The sequence below is a fragment of the Xyrauchen texanus genome, chromosome 46, assembly GCF_025860055.1.
Source record: "Xyrauchen texanus isolate HMW12.3.18 chromosome 46, RBS_HiC_50CHRs, whole genome shotgun sequence".
Classification (NCBI taxonomy): domain Eukaryota; kingdom Metazoa; phylum Chordata; class Actinopteri; order Cypriniformes; family Catostomidae; genus Xyrauchen; species Xyrauchen texanus.
This window is the reverse complement of record NC_068321.1, coordinates 13,258,372-13,271,940: the sequence shown is the minus strand read 5'-3', so window position 1 is coordinate 13,271,940 and position 13,569 is coordinate 13,258,372. Positions and strand designations below refer to the sequence as shown.

General features: G+C 44.3%; 1 pseudogene; it reads left to right on the top strand.

Annotated features, from left to right (window-relative positions):
• Positions 1–11,726: 11,726 nt before the first annotated feature.
• LOC127637901 (kelch repeat and BTB domain-containing protein 13-like) lies at positions 11,727–13,019 on the top strand (annotated as a pseudogene).
• Positions 13,020–13,569: the final 550 nt, after the last annotated feature.

The following is a 13,569-nucleotide window of genomic DNA, read 5'->3' as shown; positions in this document are numbered from 1 at the left end:
ATATTACACATTTTCTTAACCACGTGCAACACTGCGTCCACATGCGTGGATGTTATATTTTGGCTTCGCTAAATGCAACACATCATTTAAATGAATAAAAACCAACTGAATACTTTTCACAAGACTCTTGACTGTCATTTAAAGGGTTAACATCTTCCGCATTGAGTCACATGCCGTCAATTTCCTTGAAGTGCTTCTACGGATGCAGCGCCAACAAAAGTGCCTCTGGTAAGAAATCTCTTCAAGTTTTTCAATTGAAACCTATTTGGTTGTAAAGAGTAGAGTCTCTAGTTTCATTTGATATGCCGCTTTAAAAAAATCTGTTCATCTATCATGCATCAGCACGCTGATAAACATAATGTCCACATATGTGGAAATTGGCACCGCATTTCCTTAAAAGTAAAAAAAAACACTAACACATCTGTGGATCATTTCGCTTCATTATGATATACATTTTGTTATATTTCATTTTGTTATCACTGTCCAATACGATTCTGTTCATTAACATTAGTAAATGTGTTCCTATATGAACTGTGTATTTTCACAATGAGAATAAATGCGTTCATCCAAAAGCTGAAAAATTGTTTTCAGAGGTTTTATATGGGCCTTATTAAAATAAGGTGCATTTCAAACTGTTCCGAGACCAGTGCAGACAGACAGCACACTGGAGGATAAGTCATTCACTAAATATGGAGAAAGGGAACATCCTATAGCTTTAAGCTTTTTATCCTAAGTGCTTTAAATCCTAAAATATGACTAAAACTTCAGTTTCAGGCTGCAGATGATGTTTGTACCACTCAACATGTTTGGCACACATGGGACAATGGTAATCTGTACATAGATTCACAATGTATAATGTATAATTTTATTATAACATGGTTGGGAGTGATTGGATGATGCTGGACATTAATTTGAATCAAAATTATTTATTCAGTTTTACAGAAAATTTCAAAACAATTTTTTTGCTTGTTTATTAGGTGCTACTAGTTACAAATAAAAAAAGGGAAATGGAAATGGCACACAGCAGTCATGCAGGGGTTTCAGGAGGTACAAAGCTGAAGTTTGTCATTCCTGCGACACTAACTCGAGTGAACGGAATTGCAAAAATAAATGTTTTCAAAACAGCTTTCTGAATACACCCCTCATCTGCAGTTGTTCAGATAGTCCCACCCCCAACTCACACCATTGGTTGAGTAATGATGTTGGGGTGGGTTTAAGCGGGTCTCTCAAAACAAACACTGGAATTGTCATAGTGCCACTGTGACACAGTGTTTACAGTTTTTGAGAAAATTAACCTATGAATGGCTTATATTTATATAGTTGTCTCTGCATATTAAGCTGGAATAGAAGAAATTATTTTAACACTGAAAAAGTTACATGCTTTACCTTTAAGTCTAACTCCTAACCTAGACCTAACCATAAAGTGTACCCCGTTACCCAAACCCTAAACCTTACCATGATTTTCATAAAATAATAACTTTCTAATTAATTTGAAGAAAGAAAACATTGGAGTTAATAAAGCATTGGAGAAAACATTGTCTTAAGAAAAGGGGTGCGTGGTGTATTGTGTGTGGATGCCGCGGAGAATAATGTGGGCCTCCACATGCAATACGTCTCTGTGGTAACGCGTTCAACAAGCCACGTGATAAGATGCGTGTATTGACAGTCTTAGATGCTGAGGCAGCTGAGATTCATCCTCCGCCACCCGGATAAAACGATGTGTTATTTTACAAACTGATTTATTTTGCTTGTGGAAAATCAACAGTGAAAATGTTGGTACATGCCTATTTCACAAATGAATCTTTATTGTATTTTCCAGCAGTCAAAAATGGGCTCACTTTGCACGTCCAATGCAACAAATCCATTCTTCCCTTCAAACAATTTGTTGCAGTGTTACAGGGATTTAGGAAGGTGCCATAATTGTTATTTCTGCTTTCTAATGTTTTAGGACTAAATAATATTCAGTCTTTTACCATTGGGGGGCCTTTTGCCCCATTGTAACCTATCATAAAAAATGATGTTAGTAAATGTATTTAGCAGGTGGGGAGGCTAGAGAACAGTACAGTAACCAAGTACACAAAATATGCAGTATTTATAACATACTATTTACCTGTCCCAGGTCAAAAATAACCCAATGAAAATAGGAGGGTTAAAGGTTATTGACAAACATCAGTCATTTTTGTTGTTGTTGTATAAATACCTTTTCGTACAAGCCAAGATATTGTTCAATATCGCCATCTCATATGAATTATTAAAATTTAGCATGAGACTACTGTATATTGATAAATGCTAAAGTTCACAATTTTAAACACAAGATCTGAGGGGCGAATTGACTAAACAATGATTATACGTTTTATTTATCCACCTGCAAGTTTAACAAAAGCTAAATGTGTTGAAATGTTGCTTATGCGCCAAGTAAATTCATTGTCAGCGCAACACATTTATAGGTAAATTAAGCTTTTTTTATTTGCAAAACTATAAAAGCGATATTTACAAAATTAAGTTTCTTAAAAAAAAAATACAAAAATGTTGTTATTTCATTAATTTAATTGATAATGGCAGTAGTAATGAACCATATAATGATCAAAGGATAAAATCACTATAGTTATTTATCCAGATGCACGCTGCAGCCGAGAATGCCTTTTTGAAATTTTTAACCTAACCCTAACCCTAAAAGCTTAAAATGCATTCATCAATCACCTGCTAAACTTCAGTAGAAGCAGGTGGCAGCATCACTCATATGAAACGACAGAAACACATTCCATTATGTGTTGCGCACCCTGCCAAATGTCCTTTGTAGATCTTGCTGTTGAGGACTGAGTGTACACATCTCCTGTACCGTTGGCAGATCTTTCATTCTCCCCTCTTTGTAGTGGGCTGTTGAAGTCACAAACTCTTTTATACAGCTGGGATGCAAACCGACACACACACACACACACACACACACAAACGGTTTGAAGTGGTTTGCTCATGCAGTGGTCCCAGCATGTGTTTTGGTAGGGCAACAACAACACAACGCTCTTCTATTGATAGACCATTTCACCTTCTGTCATTGTACCCACCCACACTTCCTTTCTAGTGATCCAAGCTTGTATTATCAATGGATGTTTGTTCTCCTTTCTTTATGCTGTAGAAGCAGATGTGGTTTATAATTGTGATCAACTGGTTTTTGATTAAGGTGAGTTTTTGGTCACTCTTTGATCTTTTTATTTTATAGTTCAGCCAAAGGCCGCTTATAACATCAAGGCTGCTGCACAACTACTAGATTGGACCTTTTCACCTTTTCTATTTCTCAGAAGAAGTCAGACGCACTACTCTCAATTTACTCCTCCTCAAACATTTGCATCCTCCACTCTCAGAAAAATTATAGAATTCAATGAAATCCTTGATTTAGCTTTTGTAACCCACACAAAGAAGATATTTTAAGCTCTTCATATTTATTCTGCCATCCTCACTTTCTTATGTATTAGATAAAAAAGAGGTGTATGTGAGATAGAAAGCTAAAACATAACACTTCTTAGTATTATTACTCCAAAAATAGTTTCAAAATAAAAACTTAATTAGGTTTCTTACCAGATGTAGTTTTGTTGGTGTTTCTCCCAAAGTCAACTCCGCTGTGATTGGTGCCATGTTATTTTTGTCACATGACTTCATACGTTGAATGTTTAACTCTTTACTGACAGCCCAGATTCTCCTGGACTGAGATCAGTTGGTTTAAATTCATTTAACTTATACGTTGTGTATAGCGAAGCCAAAATGCAACTTCCCGCCTGTATCCGCAGGGTCGCATGAGGTTATGCTTGGTTGAATTTTATTATTTGCATTTATCACTGTTTTTCCCTGCTGACCCAAACAGACCTACGACCCTCCAATTGAGAACCACTGGTCTAAACATAGAGGAATTGTATTATTTTCCCCAAACATTTATGTGCTGGCTATAAAATTCTGACATTTCATTTAAAAAAATTTCCAAACAAAGAATGTACAGTATTTAAAGCTCTCTTCTTTAGAGTCTTTTCCTCTCTTGCTTGTATATTAGTTATAAAGACTTTTTATATATAACATTTATAATGTATAAGTTATATGTAAAGAGGTGTGAGGATAAAACTCCACAAATAGTTCCCACTGAACACACGTGTTTAAAATTAAACCTAGTTCTTCCTTTTACATGTGACTTAAATGAAAGGAAAAACAACTGAATTTGAATATTCTGGATTCGTCCGGTACATTCGCTTTGGGCTTTCATAATAGCCAACTTACACAATGAGGTTACACCACTGAGCGCAATCCTGCATGAAACCTGTTACATAGCCCTGCTCCTGCTGGATTTGCCATCACATGATCAAAACAAAGAGGTCACATGGTCCTGCACATGGCTCACCATGACTCAGCACAGGCAATATAAACACATTTTGACCTCTGTTTGTTATGTTTTGAAATCAAGCTATTCCCTTTGTTCTCACAATTTATTATTGTGCACTTAGAGAGGCAGATTATTTTTCTCAATGTATAAAAAAGCTAGAGGAAAAAGGTATCACTCAGAGGTTGCTCTTTTACAGTTAAGTGGACTAAATGAAGTAATTCACTGAAGTATTAACATGGACACAGCTGTTTCTCCTAAAAGTCCAAAGGACTCAAAAGTAAAAGACATAGTGTAAATGTATAGACCTTTAAAACTGACATGGATAGTATAGTTTGTATAATTTGGTCATTGAGAAATGTTTGAGTTTATACCAAAGTTTCTGACTTTTTAATAATGGCATACTAATTATTTATTCTTGCAGCCAGGCTTGCCTTTAAATAAATAATTTATATCACCAATACTTGAATTGCAAAGGTTACATAGTTCAAGTGTCTTCACCGTGCTTATCACATGTGGCCATTTAAAGTATGCATTCACATTAAAAGCAGCTGCAAAGGACTTTCTGTATACGCAAAGGACGTGGCTGTGGTGATACTGAAAGCCCATGTGTGCCAAAGTTCAACAGTCAAGCAGACACTATTAGCACTATACACATTTAGGTAGGCCAGGGGTTGAGCTCTTGACTTTAAGGGAGACTGTGATGAGGAGGAGGAGGAGGGCAGGGCCAGGCTATGAAGGCACACGGTCGGCCCTGAATCAGGCTAATCAGCCAGGCAGGCGAAAAAGGCGAGATGGAGGTGTCAGTTTGGGAGAGAGAGAGACGCATGCGGCCGCACTGGACTTTTGTTTATGTAGGATTTAAGTTTATCATTAAACTTTGTTTACTGTTCAGCTGGTTCCTGTCTCCTCCATGCCCATCTTTTAATTGTTACAGTGGTGCTGAAACCCAGGAAGGAGGAGGGATGAGCTGTCGTGGAGTCCTTGCCACTTCTGTTCGCCAAAGGAGCAGCCTGGGCCATCTTCCTGGGGACAGAGGGGCCGCTGCCGGCTGCTGAGAGACGGAGGAGCCGCGTCCGTCTGCCGAAGAAGGTGAGGAGTGATTCCGTCCACAAGGGGCCGGAGGAATCGCTGCCATACGCTGGAGGAGGAGCGAGCTGGCATTCTCCAGAGAGCAGAGCAGAGGAGTGGTTGAGGACCAGGCGAAAGCGCGTCCGGAAGCCAGTGAACAAGTTTCTCTCTCTCTCTCTCTCTCTCTCTCTGTCAATCCACCTCACTCTTTCCTATTCACCTTTTCCTCCCCTCGTCTCTCCCAGAGCTCCGTAAATGTGGGGAAGACCATGGCTGGATAGGCAACACCCCCTTCTCCTCCAGGAAGGGAGGGGAATGCATCATGCCATTTGTTTATGTTGGTTTTAAGTTTACCATTTAATCTTTGTTTACTCTTCAGCTGGTTCCCGCATCCTCCTTGCCCGTCTTTTAACTGTTACAGAGACCAAGGGGACTCTACCAGTATAGTTTCCATAGTAACGCAATGAGGGTGCCTTCTAAGCTCCTGTGTCTAGGTGTGTGTAGATAATGAATTTGAGAACTCTGGGCAACCCATGTTGATCACTCACAGAGATATGAATGCTTCTCAGCAGGACCACTGACCTGCAATTACCTCATAACTTGCACAGCAGGAGGGTTAATTGCCTGTTATTAAAGCTTTGAGTGGAGCCATGATTGGACATATTCATCTGATATACTCAGATGTAAACTGAAATTTTTTTCTTCCGTAGAACACAAAAGAATGTGTTAGTCAGAATGACAGCCTCAGTCACCATTCACATTTGGGGCTTTTCCACTGCACGGTACAACTCTTCTCAATTCGACTTGCTTTTTTGGGGTTTCCACTGTGGATAGTACCCGGTACCTTATTTTTTTTTAGTACCACCTCGGTCAAGGTTCCAATTGAGCCGAGCCGATACTAAATGTGATGTCAAAATCCTGCAGATCACTGATTGGTCAAGGAGAATCGTCACTACCAGCGTCACTGGATTTCCGACACGTGACATCAACCCGCTAGTTATAAAGTTAGTAACAGCGATAGCAGTATAATTTGTTCACGTGACATTCGAATTGTGAAAAAAATAAATGGCTGTGCGTAAAACCACGCTGCGGTCAATAAATGAGCTGCAGACGGTCCACTTGTTAGCGATGAGCGAAATTATAAAGTCTCTCAAGAAGTGTCTCAGCTGTTGGCTGCACACGGCTACCACCGGACCTACCAACAGTGTAGGACCGGTGGTAGGTTTTTTAAAAAAAAAAAACTTAAAAGTGACTACAGAACCATCAAGGAAAAGTGGAAGTGGTTTGACCAAATGGACGCTATCTAAACCAGTGAGCAATGGAAGGGAGAAAGCCCTGGACACAGCCATGATGGAAGATGGTATGTTTTGTTGTGTTAACTCTATACTCTGCTTGAAAGCTTCACTTTATTTAGTTGACCAGCTACTGGAAGCTTGCTTCTAAAACAACCAGGCCAATTTAACTGTTACACTTGTGTAAAATCACCATGCAACGACTGCATTATTCTGCACAATGAGCTAGTAGCTAACAGCTAGCGGTCGTGTTATTGTTTTGGTCAGTTTGTGTCGTGTTTAAGATGATGTCACAGCAGTAGAGGTGGCGCAACTATGACGATCAGCCTATAATCCCACCCACGTTGTTGTGGCACTAAACTGCAATGGAAATGCAAGCTCAGAAAAGTAAAGCGAGTAGATTTGAGGTGAGTCGAACCGTAACGTGCAGTGGAAATGTGCCATTTCATAAGATGCAATGAAAGTGAATGGTGACTGAGACTAACATACTGCCTAACATCTCCTTTTGTGTTCCAGAAGAAAGAAAGTCATTCAGGATTGGAACAACTGTAGAATGATTAATTGATGATGCAATTAAATTTTGGGGTGGACTATCTCTGTAAAGGCACAGTCACATTTCCCTTTGCACAGCAAAATGTTGCGGGTGAAGAAGGCATTGGCAGATGTGAAGCATGTGTGAAAACAGCAAAAAACTAATTGCCAAGCTGCTTCTTTATAGAGTGATGTAAAAAATAAACTCGCCTCTAAAATGATATCCTTGTCCATTGTGAATATTAAGTGTAGCTGTGTATGAAACACTGCCCACACAGAGGTCACTGCCACACAAAGGTCACCAAACTTGAACTCCATGCATGCAAAACCAGAAACCGGATGTCCATTCCACAAATTTCAGACCGTGTGGATTCCTATTGAGATGACTGTATTTCGCCCACTGAATTTGAAATAATTGTTAAAAGGTTCAGAATGGAATCGTGATTGTAAAGCAAACTAGATTTTTACTCTCACAATCCTTCATGTTTGGACGAGTTACATGCCAAAGTTTAATACTTTGGATTAGGTGTTTGTTTTAATCAAAGAATCTAGAAGCTTAAGTTTAAATGCATCTCTGTTCAGTTGTTGGATAAATGACATCACCACAAGCAAGAACAAACTAATCAGCATAATTTATCACTGATGTAGTGTAATTAATATCATTGACCTTATGTGTTTTGGGCATGTTTATTCTGTCATGCCATTGCTCATATCTGTTTAATGTTTGTCGTGAGGCATTGCTGCTATCTATAGGCAATGCTATATTGGTAACAAAGTTGGACCACAACACACCATGTGTTACGAATGCAGACAGCAAAGGCAGACGAGGAGAGCGGATCTAAGTGCAGCTTACTTTATTATTACAAATACAAAAAAAACAAAGGAAAACCCTCAATGGGGAAAATAAACACAACACCGAAAACACAGGCAGGGAACACACACCGGGCTAACAACATTCAACGAAAGACAAGGACTGAACCAAAAACCAGGATATAAATACACAAGGACAGGATGATTACAAATGATAAACAGGTGTGAACAAAGACACAAAATGGCAGTGATGATGACAGGTGGATACTGGGAAGTGTAGTTCTTTAAACAATAGACTAGTGAGACAGTCGAGCTAAACAAGGGACAAAAGTGAACCTATGGAAAACAAAAGGGACAAAAATGGAAACCAAAGGGGCAACGGTAAAACAAGACAAGGTAACCTTAACATAGCCCCCCCTCTAAGGATCGGATCCCAGACGATCCTAAAAGAAAAAAAACACCAAAAGACAAAAAAGGAACCCACAGAAAACAAAATGATGGCACCGGGGGCACAGAGGGCAGGCAGGAAGTCCTAGGGGGCACAGAGGGCAGGCAGGAAGTTGTGGGGGGCACAAAGGGGCAGACAGGCAGTCCAGGGGGCAACGAGGGGCAGACAGGCAGTCCGGGGGGCAACGAGGGGCAGACAGGCAGTCCGGGGGGGCACAAAGGGCAAGGACAGGTTCAGGTGGTCTGGGAGCTGGCCACCGGGCAAGGATAGTTTCAGGAGGCCTGGGAGCTGGCCACAGGGCAAGGATAGGTTCAGGAGGCCTGGGAGCTGGCCACCGGGCAAGGATGGGTTCAGGAGGTCGGGGAGCTGGCCACAGGGCAAGGATAGGTTTGGGGGACCAGGGAGGATGCCACTGGACAGGAACAGGGTCAGGGGGCCTGGGAAGAGGCCACAGGACAGGGGCCGGGTCAGGAGGCCTGGAAGGAGGCCACAGGACAGGGACTGGGTCAGGGTGCCCGGAAGGAGGCCACAGGACAGGGGCCGGGTCAGGAGGCCTGGGAGGAGGCCATAGAACGGGAACTGGGTCAGGGGGCCTAGGAGGAGGCCACAGGATAGGGGCCGGGTCAGGTGGCCTGGGAGGAGGCCACAGGACGGGAGCCTGGTCAGGAGGCCTAGGAGGAGGCCACAGGACAGGGGCCGGGTCAGGAGGCCTGGGAGGAGGCCACAGGACGGGAACTGGGTCAGGGGGCCTGGGAGGAGGCCACAGGATAGGGGCTGGGTCAGGAGGCCTGGGAGGAGGCCACAAGTCAGGAACAGGGTCAGGGGCCCTGGGAGGAGGCCACAGGACAGGGGCCGGGTCAGGAAGCCTGGGAGGCTCTGAGGACGGAGCTGAGGAAGGTTCAGGAGACGGAACTGAGGAAGGCTCAGGAGGCGGAGCCGAGGAAGGCTCTGGAGTCTCTGGGGCCTGAGCCGTAGGAGGCTCTGGAGGCGGAGCCGTAGGAGGCTCAGGAGGCTCGGGAGGTGGAGCCGTAGGAGGCTCGGGAGGCGGAGCCGTAGGAGGCTTGGGAGGTTTTGGAGGCGGAGCCGTAGGAGGCTTGGGAGGTTCTGGAGGCGGAGCCGTAGGAGGCGCGGGAGGCGGAGCCGTAGGAGACTCGGGAGGCGGAGCCATGGGAAGTTCTGGAGGCTCAGGAGGTGGAGCCGTGGGAGGCTCAGGAGGCTCTGGAGGCAGAGCCGTAGGAGGCTCGGGAGGCGGAGCCGTGGGAGCTCAGGAGGCTCAGGAGGCTCTGGAGGCAGAGCCGTAGGAGGCTCGGGAGGCGGAGCCGTAGGAGGCTCGGGAGGTTCTGGAGGCGGAGCCGTAGGAGGCTCAGGAGGCGGAGCCGTAGGAGGATCAGGAGGCTCTGGTGGTGGAGCTGTAGGAGGCTCGTGAGGTTCTGGAGGCGGAGCTGAGGGAGGCTCAGGAGGCAGGGCCGTAGGATGCTCTAGAGGTGGAGCCCTAGAAGGCTCGGGAGTCTCTGGGAGCAGAGCCGTAGGAGGCTCGGGAGGCGGTGCCATAGGAGGCTTGGGAGGCGGAGCCCTAGAAGGCTCTGGAGTCTCTGGGAGCAGAGCCGTAGGAGGCTCGAGAGGCGGAGCCCTAGAAAGCTCTGGAGTCTCTGGGAGCAGAGCCGTAGGAGGCTCTGGAGGCGGAGCCCTGGAAGGCTCGAGAGCTTCCTAGAGCTCGGAAGGCGGAGCTCTGGAAAGCTCGGGAGGCTCGGGAGGCGGAGCTCTGGAAAGCTCGGGAGGCGGAGCTCTGGAAAGCTCGGGAGGCTCGGGAGGAGCTGACTCTTGGACGGACACCACCACTGGCGCTGGCTTTTGGACGGTCATGGCTACTGGCGCTGGCTCTTGGACGGTCATGGCTACTGGCACTGGGACGGACAAGACCACAGGCGCTGGCTCAGGGACGGTCGAGGCTACAGGCGCTGGCTCACTGACGTCGGAGGCTACAGGCGCTGGCTCACTGACGTCGGAGGCTACAGGCGCTGGCTCAATGACGTCGGAGGCTACTGGCGCTGGCTCGCTGGCCGTGGCAAGCGTGGGCTCTGGCTCGCTGGCCGTGGCAGGCGTGGGCTCTGGCTCGCTGGCCGTGGCAGGCGTGGGCTCTGGCTCGCTGGCCGTGGCAGGCGTGGGCTCTGGCTCGCTGGCCGTGGCAGGCGGAGACTGGGGAGCAGAAGCCTTTCCTCTTCTCCTCCTCCGCCGGGCGGACGAAGCTGGCAACGCTGGCTCGTTGGCCGTGGCAGGCACGGAAAGCCCAGAGGCGGAAACCGGGATCGAGAGAGGTGATTCCCCGGCAGCGAGTTCTCCCAAGACTAACCTCACATACTCCCTCCATGTGAGGTCTCCGGAGTTCGGCAATTCCCTCAGCTGGTATGTTGGTAGCCCAAGCTGGTAGATGGTCTTTAGGGATGCGTCGTCGAAGCCGGTGTGGGGGGCAACAGCGGAAAAGAAGTGGGAGAACTCGCGGATGGTCAACTCTGCCTGGGTCAGTTCCATGAGGTAAGCTGCTAGATCCATTTGTGGTTCTTTCGTTCTGTTACGAATGCAGACAGCAAAGGCAGACGAGGAGAGCGGATCTAAGTGCAGCTTACTTTATTATTACAAAAACACAAAGGAAAACCCTCAATGGGGAAAATAAACACAACACAGGCAGGGAACACACACCGGGCTAACAACATTCAACGAAAGACAAGGACTGAACCAAAAACCAGGATATAAATACACAAGGACAGGATGATTACAAATGATAAACAGGTGTGAACAAAGACACAAAATGGCAGTGATGATGACAGGTGGATACTGGGAAGTGTAGTTCTTTAAACAATAGACTAGTGAGACAGTGGAGCTAAACAAGGGACAAAAGTGAACCTATGGAATACAAAAGGGACAAAAATGGAAACCAAAGGGGCAACGGTAAAACAAGACAAGGTAACCCTAACAACATGCACCAGCTAGAGGAGGACAGTTTTGTTTACTGACACACAAGGGAAATTTCTGTGTAAATAACTTGGTCAGTAAAGAGATTTTTAGTTAGTGTTTTAAATATTGGTTGACATTTTGTAGACAATTGCTTCAAGTATATTGTGAACAGAGATACTTAATATCTTAAAATGGGGTTTACAATGGTGTGTTTTTATAAATAGAAGACAAGAGAAATCTGATCTCAAGTAGGCTACTACACATGGATATCGTCAAGTTAAGAGTTGGAGAGTTGTTTATGAAGCAAACAAGTTGCTGCTGTTAAGAGACTGTGAGTACTTCAGGGCACTTTACTGATCTGGGATGGTAAAGTACCATCAGGATGAGATTCACATGAAGAACCTTCCTACTCATGGTTTCATCATGTTGGCAGGGGCCAGCAGTGACCCATTCTGAATGGTGACGATTTCTGGAAGCCATGTGCTGCATTCTTCCAGGCAGAACCTCTTGCCAAGTATCTTCAGGATCTTCTCAACTCTGACAATTGCCTGCTCATGTACCAAGACTCAGCCTTTATGGGGACTCCATGAGATGTCAGCACAGTTCATTCGAAATATGCACCAAGACCTGCAAGAAGAGTTGAAGAACCTTTCTCAAGAGTTGATTGAACATGTTGAGTCTCAAGTTTCTAGTACATTTATAGCTGCTGATGAGCTTCCTGTTGCTGCCATAAGGACAGTATGTTACCTTGATGAAGATGATCAGGATTGGAATGTCCTCACTGCCTTGCTCATGGAGACCAGCACCTCTCTGGCTGGTGTTACCATCTTGGAGAACAGACTCTACATTGTTGGAGGTGTTCACGGTGTTGACAAGAGGGCTGTTGAAAGTAACTTTTGCTATGATGCCATCACAGACACTTGGAGTTTGCTTCCAGGCCACAGACAACCATGGTACAACTTTACTCTAATTGGATTTGAAGGTTCCCTCTATGCCATGGGAGGAGAGTCTGAGAGAACCACCATGTCCTCAGTTGAGATATATAATGTCACTACAAAGAACTGATTCTTTGCTGCACATATACTGAGAACAGTAGCTGGGGTAGCTTGCACCAAAGCTATGAGCAGGATTTTTGTTTGTCTATGGAAGCCAAGGGAAAGCAATGAAATCTACTAATACATCTCACACCAGGATGCATGGGTTCTGGTCAGTAAACTCCTGAAGCACCAGAGCTATGTACACTGTATGGTGACCCACAGGGACAACCTTTAAGTTATACGCAATGGACCCAAGGATGACTTCTTGTGTTGTTTGATGGACTGCTACAACATCACCACAGGCAAATGGACTTCAATGCCTGAGCACTAGGTAACAGCAAAGGAGCACTGTTTACAGCTGTAGTGAGAGCAGATTCTGTGTTCACATTAAATCGTACAGTGAGTTTGAGTACACCATTACAGGGAACACGTGGAAACCTCGTAACCAGATGAAAGGTTTTCCTATGAATGGATCTGTGTGGACATTTCTACTGAGGATTCCGAAGGAGAAAAAATAACCAAAGTGATTGTGTTACAGGGGCCCAACTACACAACTGGGGTTGATTCAATGACCTCAACCCCCCTTTGTGTGGCACCCCATGTATTGCATATATATATTTTTAGAGCCCCTGATTTGTTACGACAGTAGCAAAATTATTAGCTATTGCGAATCATCTGTTTTGTCAGACTTTTTTCAGATGCAACAAGATTGTTAAAAATTATGCAATTCATCTCATTGATGCAATTCGTCTACAAATTTTGGCAACTCTTTACAATAAGGTTTAAGGATTTAAAATTAGGTAACTGCATTAGTTAACAGGAACTAACCATTAACAATACTTTTTCAGCATTTATTCATTTTGGTTCAAAATACACCAGTACATGTTTAAAATTCAAGGTTGTATACATTAGTTAGCATTATGATCATATTAGCATTATTAACTAACATGAACTTACAATGAAGTATTGTAGTTTCATAAATTAACTTTTTTTTTTTTTTTTTGCAATTTCTGTGTTCTCTTGTTGTGAATAGGTCTTCTTTGAAATTAAGCATGTTCACTTTTAGAG